The following is a 14,190-nucleotide window of genomic DNA, read 5'->3' as shown; positions in this document are numbered from 1 at the left end:
CCATGAGGGTAGCAAACTTGATCATGATGATAATAACCTCGGTAAGTACGCTCCATCCATTCAAGCTTGTCTCGGTGCTTCTACTATGAAATATCACTGTTAGGTAACTACCCATGACTATCTATCCTAAAATGAAGGAACAAGCCAGCATATCCTAGTTATCCTTGCGACTCATTTTGACTCGAAAAACATTTGAAACAAGTCCCATTCTAGCATCGTATAACCATGCTCTGATACCACCTTTGTGACACCCCCGATCATAGATGACCGGAAATGACACGGTCGATGTTCCTCGATGGTCGATCTGAGGTTCTCAGAATACTTCCGATCGCCTTAGACCAACAATCAAAGAACACCAACGCTCCTATCGGATACCACTCTAGGCTTTTCAACCCGAGAAAGCAATACCTGATAGTTAGTTCGTCCGGACAAGGACTAATATCATATGGAACCCGTACTTTAAAAAAAAACATTATTTATATATCATTCAAAATCATCTTACAAAATTTGTTATAAATTAACCTCGAGGTTTTCGGTCTACAAATCTTATTCATAAGATATATCAAAATGACTTTGCAAGGATAATAAAACTACCGCTGGCTAATGCCGTTCCTTCCCGTCCTAGAGTAAAGGTCTCCCACCTACTGGTTACCTGCATATCAAATGAGTCATGAGTAACTAGTTTACTCAGTGAGTCTAATCCCACACCCAAACACATATCAATAGTATCCCGAGCAATCGACACCATTTGAATGCAGTGGAATTATATTCCATAATTAATATAAGGCCTCTCAATCCATCCATGTGAATCTATCTTAAACATCACCTCCACGATACCCGCCAATCACTCATACTCTTATATATATATATATATATATATATGCTAAACCCGGAAAACCACCAAGGCTAACCGAGCTTAACGGGGAATAAATATAACCATCATCTCCATCAGATATTCCAAGATAGAACATCCAACGCTGCATGCAGTTACACGGCCTCCAGGGTGCGACCCCATCATCGTGTCTTCATGACCTTGATCCATATCGCAGGACCAATTCACGGCAATGCGGGACTTTCGGGAGAGTGAGTATACAATAAGACTTCACATGATTCACACTTATTAATAGAATACTTATAGATTAGTACTTGAGAACAAGTACTAAGGCTCGGGATAACCTCAAAGAATTATTCTTGCTTATTCTTAAGTATTTAAACTAGATAAATACTTCATATATAAATATAGATTAAGGAATAATACTTAATCAATCAAACCATAATTACTCCTTAATTAATCCATGATTAATCCTTAATTAATCAATGATTATTCCTTAATTAATTCATGATTAATTCTTAATTAATCAACCATATTCAATATGCAATCATGCATACTCATTCATAATTCATTCATCATCTATCTAGACTCACCTTTAAATCCATGAGATTGGTTAAGGAAGACTAGACTCGAGCTCAAGCTAATCACACTTCACTTTTGGATCACTCTCGGTTCAGAACCATCACAAGGATCCGGCTGATCCGAATACTCTCCTTGGCCATCTGAAATCAAAACATAACAGTTGGAACATAAGGTTCAGTAGTCTGGTTCAAGAAGAACTCAACTCAGTTCATAACATTTCAGTTCAGTTCTCTCATATCAGTTCGGTTCAAGACAGATTGATACCATGTTCAGCTCGGTTCAAGCTTTAACAATTTAACTCGGTTCATATCAGCTTAGTTCATGCTCAGCTAACTCCGGTTCTAATCAGTTCCCAACAGCTTAACTCGGTTATACTCAGACGACATCAGTTCAAGACAATTTCAGACCATAGACAGCTCCGCTCAGATCAGATCAGAACATACTCAGCTCAATTCAGTTCTAAACAAGATCAAATCAGTTCTGTTTAATTCCCATAATTCTTAACAGTTCGTCTACTGGTTCTATGAGACTGATTAAATCATAAACCAACCAAGACTGAAGAGAACAAGACCTTAGACAACTGATCCTGACAGGTTAACCAACATACATCAATTGGTTCTCATCAAAACATGGCTGAATCAAGAAGCTGAAGCTTACCGGTTTTACTCAACTAATTAAACTTGACTGGTTGTCTCTCTTCAAGCTAACCACGAATTAACCTGATCAACACCACAAGAATCCATGGTTGGATTTATTCAGAATTTATCTCCAGTGTAGGCAAACCAACAAAACTTCTCACAGAAACTGATCCACAACCATCTTACCGATCAAAATCAAAGGCTGAAGAACATAGGTGATTCTCAACTTCAGGACACCAAATCTTCAGCTCTTAAACACTCCAAAACTCACTGATTAAAGTCACAGGATGGTGAGAAAGAGTTGTCCATGCTCACTCCTCTTCTCTGAATATTTTTCTGAATTTTTCATGAATCTTTTCTCACAGATTTTTCTCTCTTCTTTCTCTCTTTCTCTCTGAATTTTTCTCTGGTTTTTCTTGCAGGTTATGAACGTCCAGAGGAGAGAAGAGGGTATTTTATATCATAAGGAGTTTCTTCAGATGAGGGTTTGCTCCCACAAAAGACAAAGATGAGGTTAGACAGCTGGTGACATGCTTCAGCACACCAAGCAGCACAAGCAGCTGAACTTTTCCTTCCCATGAAGAAAGCTACAAGCAGCTGAAGCAAGTAGCTTGTGACCAGCATGTGACTTCTAATGAGCAAGCAGGCAAGCAAGTAGGTGTAGGTCATGTGACCTAATTACTGAGGAAGCAAGTAGGCTAGAAGGTGCAAAGCATGTGACTGTTCAGAAATAATTTTAAGAGTTTTGTCGATATTTTCCGGACTGTTTCGACTAAATATTTTTCATCATTCGAATCTAGTCGGATCGTCCATAGTCCCGTCTATCCGTCTAGTTAAGATCTAGGTGTGATCGGCCAGTTATAAGTCCGGCCCAAAGGCTCACGGACCTTCTTACCTGATCCAACCCAAAACCTGGATCTATACTAATGAGTAAGGCCCAAGACCAAACCGGATTGCCTTGCAACCGATCAGACCTTGCTACACAACACTCCGGTTAAACTAGCCGTCCGTCCGTTCGACGATGCAGCCGCGGACTGTCCACTTGGTTCGGCCGAAGCCTTGAACCAATGGCACCGTTTGGAACTCAAACCCTTTGGGAACTAGTACCCTATGGACACACGTGCCTCTTGGCAACTCATGACCCTTGGCAACTCGCACCCATTCAGATGTTCCAACCGTTCGACCTAACTGTCCGTATGGACTGTCTGGTCCATGCGTGTGTCCGGCCTATGGCCAAAGGACCACGCCTTAACCTACACAAGTCATGAACCATTGTGAATGTTCATGGAAGGGTTGCAACCGTTCAGATCAGAACAGAACTGCCCCTATCCAATCGGATCACCTGAGGCCGGTTTAGACCATGCGCGCGCCTAACTCGTCGGTTATTGACCACGACCGCATTACTCAACCAGAACCACGGTTATAACCAACCCTAACATATCCACAAGGCCACGCCAATGTACAGAAGGAGTAGAAGAAGAAATAGATGAAAAGAATAAGAAGAATAGGACACAACCCAAACGCCCATGGCTAGACTGGTTTGGACTGTCCGATTGTCTTAGCCGATGAGTCGGTGGTTACCCCACTGACCCTATCTGACTGAACCACGGGGTTGGAGTCCTTCTCCAGACCTTTCTATATGCCTTGGGTATCCATAACCACACGGCTTCCTCTCTCCTAAACCGTTCTCCTTGCCGGAGAAACTAAACCACCACGACCGGCCCATTTCCGGCCGATCTCTTGGCCGGGACTCTCTCTCTCTCTCTCTACGTTTTTCTCTGACTATTTTACTCTGAAAATGGATAATGAAATAGACAAGAGAGCCCCCATATATATAGAAAACGAGGGGGTAAGTCTTGCCCCACGAACAGGCACGACTTGCTAGCGAATGGGCACCATCGGCCAAGGGTTGTCCCCTTTCGGCCACTTGCCTCCCTTCGCCCTTTCTGATTGGGTTTGGGGTCGGTCACAAGCCCAACCCACGCCCCAAGCCTCTTGGACTTAGCCCACGGCCTTGACCAAAGACCCTACAGCCCAACGGCCTCATGGCCGGACCTCACAGCCCGCCACTGACCCGGACCCGGACCATCGGCCTAAAACCCAAACAGTCAGTCTAGCTGAGATGAGCTGACTCCCAGCTTCCTCAGCTGAGTGAGCTAGTAGTCCAGCTATTGGAGCTGACTTAGTAGTGGCTGAGCTGGAGTGAACTCAACCTAGCTTCGTTAAGCTGGTCGAGCTACTTCTCAATCTCGTCCAGCTACCGTCTTACTCGTCTTAGCTGTCTCTTTTCTCTTGTAAGGTTAAGTTGAAGTTTCCTAATGTGCTTAACCTTCTTTCTTGACCATGGAACGCTTGCCTTGATGTCCTAAGACTGGCTGGTACGTTTCCTCGAACCATGGCCGTCCCGACAATCCTTTCCAGGATTGGGGGCGTGACAAATACACATATCAGCACGCTGGTCCTTGGACTCAGGATGCTGGCCCTTCCCTGGACTGTTCGGGTGATTTTGGCCCACGTGGGCTGTCTGTTCAGTACACACAGGACGTCAGTGCGCGTCCGTCAGCACACACAGGACGTCCATTGCTGTCCGTGTATGTCCGTGGGTGTCTGTCAGCACACACAGGACGTCCGTGCGTGTCCATCAGCACACTCAGGACGTATGTGGCTGTCCATCAGTACACATATCAGCACGTTGGTCCTTTGACTCAGCACGCTGATCCTTCTCGTGGACTGTTCGGGTGATTTCGGCCCATGTGGGCTGTCTTTTCAGTACACATAGGACGTCTGGGGTGTCCGCCAGCACACACAGGACGTCCGTGGCTGTCCGTGTGTGTCCGTGTATGTCCGTCAGCACACACATGATGTCTGTGGCTGTCCATCAGTACACATATCAGCACATTTGATAGACCGCGGTCCACGGATCAGCACATGGAGACGAACCAGCCTGGAGATCAGAATGTTCTGAAGATTTCAACTGAGGTTCATGTTTTTCACCATACTGACCAGACTGACCGGACACTGTACTGGGCTGTCCCACATGCATCCGGATGGGAGCCTTGGCTGGAACCATGGCCAGATGACCAATTTGACCGTACCAGATTTTGAATCCACCATACTGTTTTCCATTTCATGAAGAACAGTCAAGACGAAATCGCATTCGGACGCACCAATCCTGAGATAGGTCATCGCTACTCAATTCTGGACTGTACCGTACGTACTGCCCGCGCGACCGGATTGGAACTTCTTCAAAACTCATGGCTAGACGATCGAATCCCTCGTACTGAATCTCAGCTTACCCGACCTGTTTTGCATTCTAAGAAGAATGGTCATGGCAGATATCAATTTGATTGAATGGATTTCAAGTTAGGCCGTGCAACTTCATTTCCGGCTAGTTTGGACTGTCCTGATCGCGTTCTGGCCCTGTCCACGGGACATGCTGAAGGTTCATTGAATCTGGACAGTGGAATTTGAAGGGTTCACTTGCAGTCAATGTTGATTTTCGTGCTTGACCAGATCTGGTCAATTTTATTATTTTCTATGTTTAGATTTCCCACATTTTTCTTTAAGTCTTTTGACTAGAACTTCTATATAATGTAACCATCAGATCTGAATAAGATAATATCGTTTTGCTTTCATTCTTTTGAGTTTTTACTCTCATTGATCTTTGTTTAGAACACTTCTTAGTTTCTTGGTGAGGTTATCTCCAAGTTTCGATCCTTCTTTTGTTGGACCGGTGCGTCACATCCGGCAACGATCGAAGTCTGGTAGTATCTTTGGGCTATTCCGCAACCCTTAGTGTCACCGTTCATACCATCAGTTCTCAATCCTCTCGGATCTGAGTTCATATCAACCTTACCGAAAGAGTGATCCTTATTTTGGTTCTATCAACATTGGTCCTTGGACTCAGCACACTGACCCTTCCCGTGGATTGTTCGGATGATTTTGGCCCACGTGGGCTGTCTGTTCAGCACACACAAGATGTCTGTGGGTGGCCCCCAGAACACATAGGATGTCCGTCGCTGTCCGTGTGTGTCTGTGTGTGTCCATCAGCCCACACAGGATGTTCGTGGCTGTAAATCAGTACACATATCAGCACGCTGGTCCTCGGACTCAGCACGCCGGCCCTTGGACTCAGCACGCCGGCCCTTCCCGTGGACTATTTGGGTGTTTTTCGCCCACGTGGGCTGTCTGTTCAGTACATACAGGACGTCCATGGGTATCCGTCAGCACACACAGGAAATCCGTGTGTGTCTGTCAGCACACACAGGACGTCCGTAGCTGTCCGTGTGTGTCCGTCAGCACACACATGACGTCTGTGCCTGTCCATCAGTACACATATCAGCACGTTAGTCCTTGGACTCAGCACGCTGACCCTTCTCGTGGACTTTTCGGGTGATTTTGGCCCACGTGGGCTGTCTGTTCAGTACACACAGGAAGTCCGTGGGTGTCTGCCAGCACACACAAGATGTCCATGGCTGTCCCTGTGTGTCCGTGTGTGTACGTCAGCACACACAGGACGTCCGTGGATTTCCATCAGTATACATATCAGCACGTTTGTCCTTGGACTCAGCACGCTGACCCTTCCCGTGGACTGTTCGGGTGATTTTGGCCAACGTGGGCTGTCTGTTCAGTACACACAGGACGTCCGTGGGTGTCTGTCAGCACACACAGGACATCCATGGCTGTCAGTGTGTGTCCGTAAGCACACACAGGACGTCCGTGGCTGTCCTTATGTACACATATCAGCATGCTGGTCCTTGGACTCAGCACGCTGGCCCTTCCTGTGGACTGTTTGGGTGATTTTGGCCCACGTGGGCTGTCGGTTCCGTACACACAGGACATCTGTGGGTGTCCGCCAGCACACACAGGACGTCCGTGGCTGTCCATGTGTGTCCGTCAGCACACACACGACGTCCGTGGCTGCCCATCAGTACACATATCAGCACGCTGGTCCTTGGACTCAGCATGCTGGCCCTTCCCGTGGACTGTTCGGGTGATTTTGGCCCACGTGGGCTGCTGTCAGTACACACAGGACGTTGCGATCTTAGTCCCTCCAGACTAAAAATGCCTCAGACTTGACTTCTGTCCTTCATTGGTCTTTGTCATAATTCAATCCTGGTCCATTTACGGACGTGATCGTACTCCGGTCCTGGTCCACTCAGGGACTCGACCGTTTCACCCCGACCATAGGTCCATCTCCGAATAGGTCGTGGCCTGATCCTCGTCCATTACTGGACTTGATCATTCTCAACCGTAGGTCAAACTCCGACTTGGTTGTACTGCGACCATGGTCCTCTCTTGGACATGGGCAAATTCGGCCCTGCCATCTCGGCCGGAGCCGACAGAAACGGATTCTAGGACAGCGGAGCTGTCCCTGGTTCCAGTTCAATCATAAATGGATCCGACCTATCAGGGGGGACACCCTGTAGCGAACAAAACACATCTGGGAACTCAGACACCAACGAATCCTCATAAAGGTCTTTCAAACAGACATAACTGTAGGCTCTATAGTTGTAATTGTAGCCAAAAAGGACTGACAACCCTGTTCCAGCATCCGAATCACTCAAACTGCTGAAACCACGACTTTCTCTTGAGCCGGACACAGATATTGGTACTGGATCGGATGAATCCCAGTCTCCAATTGCACACGACCTTTATGGCAATCGAGAGTGGCCCGATACTTTCCCAACCAGTCCATACCTAGGATCATCTCGTGATTCTTTAGGTGGACACAGACCAGATTCACAGGGAAGACCTTTCCCTGGATCTGCACTGGGATATTCGACATGAGATCTAGCGAGTTCCGGCTGCCCTCACTATCCCAAAATTATCACCAGCGTACAGACAGAACAGACCCTTTCCGACCAGTCCCGGACTCACAAAACCTATGCGTAGCCCCTGCGTCGGAAAGTACGTGGGTTTTTACACCACCAATCATGAAGGTTCCTATCAGAGACCCCCATCAGAATTCCCTAGACCACATTCTAGGTTCCAGACCAAGCATTACTACTTGAATGTAAAAAGATAAATTTAGAGATTGCCAGAGATCGAATAAAAAAATCCGGAAGCTCCGTCGTCTCGTGACAGTCCATACACCCTCGGTGTTGTGGTTGGTTTGCCTTGGGACGCCTTTCCTGAATCTCCACGGCCCTTCCCCTGACTTCCTTGCAGCTTGGAAGAATCCGATTGGAAATGTCCTTGCTGGCCACAATGGAAACAGGTCATCTGGCCGCTTCTACCAGACTGGTTCGGTCGAGGACAGTTCTGAACCCCATGGTCCATGCTGCCACAACGAACACAAGCCCCCCTTGGCCTTCCAGCACTCACCAGGATGGTTCTGTCAATATTTGGAACACGCAGGTCGGCCACCAGAGGTCTTGCCTCCGTCCACCCGGTCCCATTTTCTCTTTTTATCATTAGTCTTGCCCGATGGGCCAGACTGTGGCTTAGCCTTAAGCTTAGCGTCTTAAGCCAAGTTAGACTCCAACAAAGCCACCCGTTCCACTTCCAGTGGGTACCTAGATGAGTAGGATTTCGGTTTAATCACACATTTGGAAAATGTCCCATACCATTCTCCAAAGCACCTTACTATTGCGAATGCTCACACCATTCACAACAGCAATTATAATATACCTCAATCCCCATCATACTAAGATACTTAACATCATGTTCTTTCAATGATTGGAATGAACACCCTGAGTTTCCTCATTCTTTCCTTGGATGGATTCAGATTGGAATTGATTCATTCCATCCAACTAGATCTAAGGAAACCTACCTTGACCTATACCGAGTCCTAGCTGATCCATCTGATCACAAATCCACTCGTGTACTGGTCATGTAGTGTCTCCTTTGAGTCAGATTTAACATTGCATATGCTTTACTTATTATGAACGGCCATCAAGGTATAACACTTAACTTCAGTAGAGTGCTGCACGTTTATGTCAACCTAAGCCACTCTCTAGTCCATGTTACTTCCCTTGTCCAGGTAATCCATAAACAAGTTTTGCATTGCTTCCATCCCTTGCAACCCGTCTATTACTTCTAAATAACTAGATTGACCAACCTTTCTGTTTTTAGGATCTTGCCCTTGGAGAACGTATCTTGGCTAAGCCGGTTCATCTTAGAACTCCCACATTCACAATGATACCCTAGCTTACCTCAACTCTTTCTTGGCTCACCCCAACTAAGGTTCCATAGTCATCATAGTTTTTGGAAATAATTTCGGTTTGGATCTCAACATCTTAGAGCGTTGTCCTAAACAGGATCAAGCATGCTCTGATACCAACTTGTAAGACCCGATCCCGGCCGCCTAGGCCGCGTTCGATGCCTCATGTCGCTCGGTCCACTTCCTGGCCGAACCTCTTAATTTTTGCCCTTTATTTATAATATCGCCTAAAGGCGAGGGTTAACTTAAACCTTAGCTAAAGACTTCCCTAGTCATTAATAGCATAGATCCTTTCAACAGATAAGCAGCAGATTATTTTCTAGTTAACCATTGGTCTAAAACCAATCTAACACTTGTCTGGTCGAATCACCTTAGCCTTGGTCAGTTTACTCAACTACCAATTAGCTTAAAGGTCAATCCTAAACCCAAACCAAGCCATACGATTCCGAGGTTCCATTCCCCTAAACCATTCTATCTAGATCTACATAAGTAAATGCTAGATCATACCTTTGCCAAATCTATGGAGCTTATTAGCTCATCGGTCCTCCATTGACTCAAATTGCTCTTGCTTGACAGCTGGACCACGATCACTCAATGATCTTAGTTAAGGTCCTTATCTTGACTCCTGCATCAAACAACTCCCCTAGGTACTTAGTCATTCAACCAACCATCCCCACAGAAATAAGTAACCTTTGAGAAGTCTTTGAAAGGATAAGGGTTTGCATCTGGCCTTTCTCGGCTCATGCATAATCCGAAATCCTTTTGCCTTATAGGCAATAGTACCAAGTCCATCTTTTGGACTGACAAAGCTTGATAGATCCTAAGTCAATCAACCAACAATCCTCACATGACTTGGAACTGATGAGTCATCATCTGGCCTGACCGGCCTTGGGACTTAACCCAGACAACATATATGATTTGTTCATACCAACCGATGCATTCCTTAATCAGATTAGTTCCGACACCTTGAACCATCATTCAGAGGTCAGGTCGTCCATACTCAACCATGATCAGATCTTACACGCCTTCCTTGAACAATCACACTTAGGCTCAGTATCTATGGTCTACGACACATAGTACTAGCCACACGCTTCGTCATGACTCTTAGCCAAACTCGAAGCTATCAACACCAAGGTTGATATATAGAAGCATCACATCAATACTCTTACTCCAACAACGTGACTATCCATACTAGTGTTCGGCCATCGAACCATCGTCATGAAACATGATCCGACCACTAGGCTTGATAAGCCATCGTCCACTTAGCATGTACTGATATAACCGGCCTTCCATTGCCATCATGTGGTTCTACGCCCTACATAAGGCATATGGCGCCTATCCTACTCACCAACCCAAAGTTGATTGTAAGATATCCCACTTAGCCTTTGCGGCCAGAACCATCCAACCATAGTCGGATCGTCCATAGTCCCATCTAACCGTCTAGTTAAGATCTAGGTGCGATCGGCCAGTTATAAGTCCGGCCCAAAGGCTCACGGACCTTCTTACCTGATCCAACCCAAAACCTGGATCTATACTAATGAGTAAGGCCCAAGACCAAACCGGATTGCCTTGCAACCGATCAGACCTTGCTACACAACACTCCGGTTAAACTAGCCGTCCGTCCGTTTGACCATGCAGCCGCGGACTGTCCACTTGGTTCGGCCGAAGCCTTGAACCAATGGCACCGTTTGGAACTCAAACCCTTTGGGAACTAGTACCCTTTGGACACACGTGCCTCTTGGCAACTCACGATCCTTGGCAACTCGCACCCATTCAGATGTTCCAACCGTTCGACCTAACCGTCCGTATGGACTGTCTGGTCCGTGCGTGTGTCCGGCCTATGGCCAAAGGACCACGCCTTAACCTACACAAGTCATGAACCATTGTGACTGTTCAGGGAAGGGTTGCAACCGTTCAGATCAGAACAGAACCGCCCCTATCCAGTCGGATCACCTGAGGCCGGTTTAGACCATGCGCGCGCCTAACTCATCGGTTATGGACCGCGACCGCATTACTCAACCAGAACCACGGTTATAACCAACCCTAACATATCCACAAGGCCACGCCAATGTACAGAAGGAGTAGAAGAAGAAATAGATGAAAAGAATAAGAAGAATAGGACACAACCCAAACGCCCATGGCTAGACTGGTTTGGACTGTCCGATTGTCTTAGCCGATGAGTCGGTGGTTACCCCACAGACCCTATCTGACTGAACCACGGGGTTGGAGTCCTTCTCCAGACCTTTCTATATGCCTTGGGTATCCATAACCACACGGCCTCCTCTCTCCTAAACCGTTCTCCTTGCCGGAGATACTAAACCACCACGACCAGCCCTTTTCCAGCTGATCTCTTGGCCGGGACTCTCTCTCTCTCTCTACATTTTTCTCTGAGTATTTTACTCTGAAAATGGATAATGAAATCGACCAGAGAGCCCCCATATTTATAGAAAACGAGGGGGTAAGTCTTGCCCCACGAACAGGCACGACTTGCTAGCGAATGGGCACCATCGGCCAAGGGTTGTCCCCTTTCGGCCACTTGCATCCCTTCACCCTTTCTGATTGGGTTTGGGGTCGGTCACAAGCCCAACCCACGCCCCAAGCCTCTTGGACTTAGCCCACGGCCTTGACCAAAGACCCAACAGCCCAACGGCCTCATGGCCGGACCTCACAGCCCGCCACTGACCCGGACCCGGACCATCGGCCTAAAACCCGAACATTCCGTCTAGCTGAGATGAGCTGACTCCCAGCTTCCTCAGCTGAGTGAGCTAGTAGTCCAGCTAGTGGAGCTGACTTAGTAGTGGCTGAGCTGGAGTGAACTCAACGTAGCTTCGTTAAGCTGGTCGAGCTACTTCTCTATCTCGTCCAGCTACTGTCTTACTCGTCCTAGCTGTCTCTTTTCTCTTATAAGGTTAAGTCGAAGTTTCCTTATGTGCTTAACCTTCTTTCTTGACCATGGAACACTTGCCTTGATGTCCTAAGACTGGCTGGTATGTTTCCTCGAACCATGGCCGTCCCGACAATCCTTTCCAGGATTGGGGGCGTGACAAATACACATATCAGCACGCTGGTCCTTGGACTCAGGACGCTGGCCCTTCCCTGGACTGTTCGGGTGATTTTGGCCCACGTGGGCTGTCTGTTCAGTACACACAGGATGTCAGTGCGCGTCCGTCAGCACACACAGGACGTCCATTGCTGTCCGTGTATGTCCGTGGGTGTCTATCAGCACGCACAGGACGTCCGTGCGTGTCCATCAGCACACTCAGGACGTATGTGGCTGTCCATCAGTACACATATCAGCACGTTGGTCCTTGGACTCAGCACGCTGATCCTTCTCGTGGACTGTTCGGGTGATTTTGGCCCATGTGGGCTGTCTTTTCAGTACACATAGGACATCTGTGGGTGTCCGCCAGCACACACAGGACGTCCGTGGCTGTCCTTGTGTGTCCGTGTATATCCGTCAGCACACATATGACGTCTGTGGCTGTCCATCAGTAAACATATCAGCACATTTGATAGACCGTGGTCCACAGATCAGCACATGGAGACGAACCAGCCTGGAGATCAGAATGTTCTGAAGATTTCAACTGAGGTTCATGTTTTTCACCATACTGACCAGACTGACCGGACACTGTACTGGGCTGTCCCACATGCATCCGGATGGGAGCCTTGGCTGGAACCATGGCCAGATGACCAATTTGACCGTACCAGATTTTGTATCCACCATACTGTTTTCCATTTCATGAAGAACAGTCGAGACGAAATCGCATTCGGACGCACCAATCCTGAGATAGGTCATCGCTACTCAATTCTGGACTGTACCGTACGTACTGCCCGCGCGACCGGATTGGAACTTCTTCAAAACTCATGACCAGACGATCGAATCCCTCGTACTGAATCCCAGCTTACCCGACCTGTTTTGCATTCTAAGAAGAATGGTCATGGCAGATATCAATTTGATTGAATGGATTTCAAGTTAGGCCGTGCAACTTCATTTCCGGCTAGTTTGGACTGTCCTGATCGCGTTCTGGCCCTGTCCGCGGGACATGCTGAAGGTTCATTGAATCTGGACAGTGGAATTTGAAGGGTTCACTTGCAGTCAATGTTGATTTTCGTGCTTGACCAGATCTGGTCAATTTTATCATTTTCTATGTTTAGATTTCCCACATTTTTCTTTAAGTCTTTTGACTAGAACTTCTATATAATGTAACCATCAGATCTGAATAAGATAATTTTGTTTTGCTTTCATTCTTTTGAGTTTTTACTCTCATTGATCTTTGTTTAGAACACTTCTTAGTTTCTTGGTGAGGTTATCTCCAAGTTTCGATCCTTCTTTTGTTGGACCGGTGCGTCACATCCGGCAACGATCGAAGTCTGGTAGTATCTTTGGGCTATTCCGCAACCCTTAGTGTCACCGTTCATACCATCAGTTCTCAATCCTCTCGGATCTGAGTTCATATCAACCTTACCGAAAGAGTGATCCTTATTTTGGTTCTATCAACATTGGTCCTTGGACTCAGCACACTGACCCTTCCCGTGGACTGTTTGGATGATTTTGGCCCACGTGGGCTGTCTGTTCAGTACACACAAGACGTCCGTGGGTGGCCCCCAGAACACACAGGATGTCCGTCGCTGTCCGTGTGTGTCTGTGTGTGTCCGTCAGCCCACACAGGACGTTCGTGTCTGTAAATCAGTATACATATCAGCACGCTGGTCCTCGGACTCAGCACGCCGGCCCTTGGACTCAGCACGCCGGCCTTTCCCGTGGAATGTTCGGGTGTTTTTGGCCCATATGGGCTGTCTGTTCAGTACATACAGGACGTCCGTGGGTATCCGTCAGCACACACAGTACATCCGTGTGTGTCTGTCAGCACACACAGGACGTCCATAGCTGTCCGTGTGTGTCCGTCAGCACACACATGACATCTGTGGCTGTCCATCAGTACACATATCAGCACGTTAGTCCTTGGACTCAG

Source organism: Brassica napus, unplaced genomic scaffold (assembly GCF_020379485.1).
Source record: "Brassica napus cultivar Da-Ae unplaced genomic scaffold, Da-Ae ScsIHWf_2479;HRSCAF=3200, whole genome shotgun sequence".
NCBI classification, from domain to species: Eukaryota; Viridiplantae; Streptophyta; class Magnoliopsida; order Brassicales; family Brassicaceae; genus Brassica; species Brassica napus.
Note: the sequence above shows the minus strand (reverse complement) of the source record.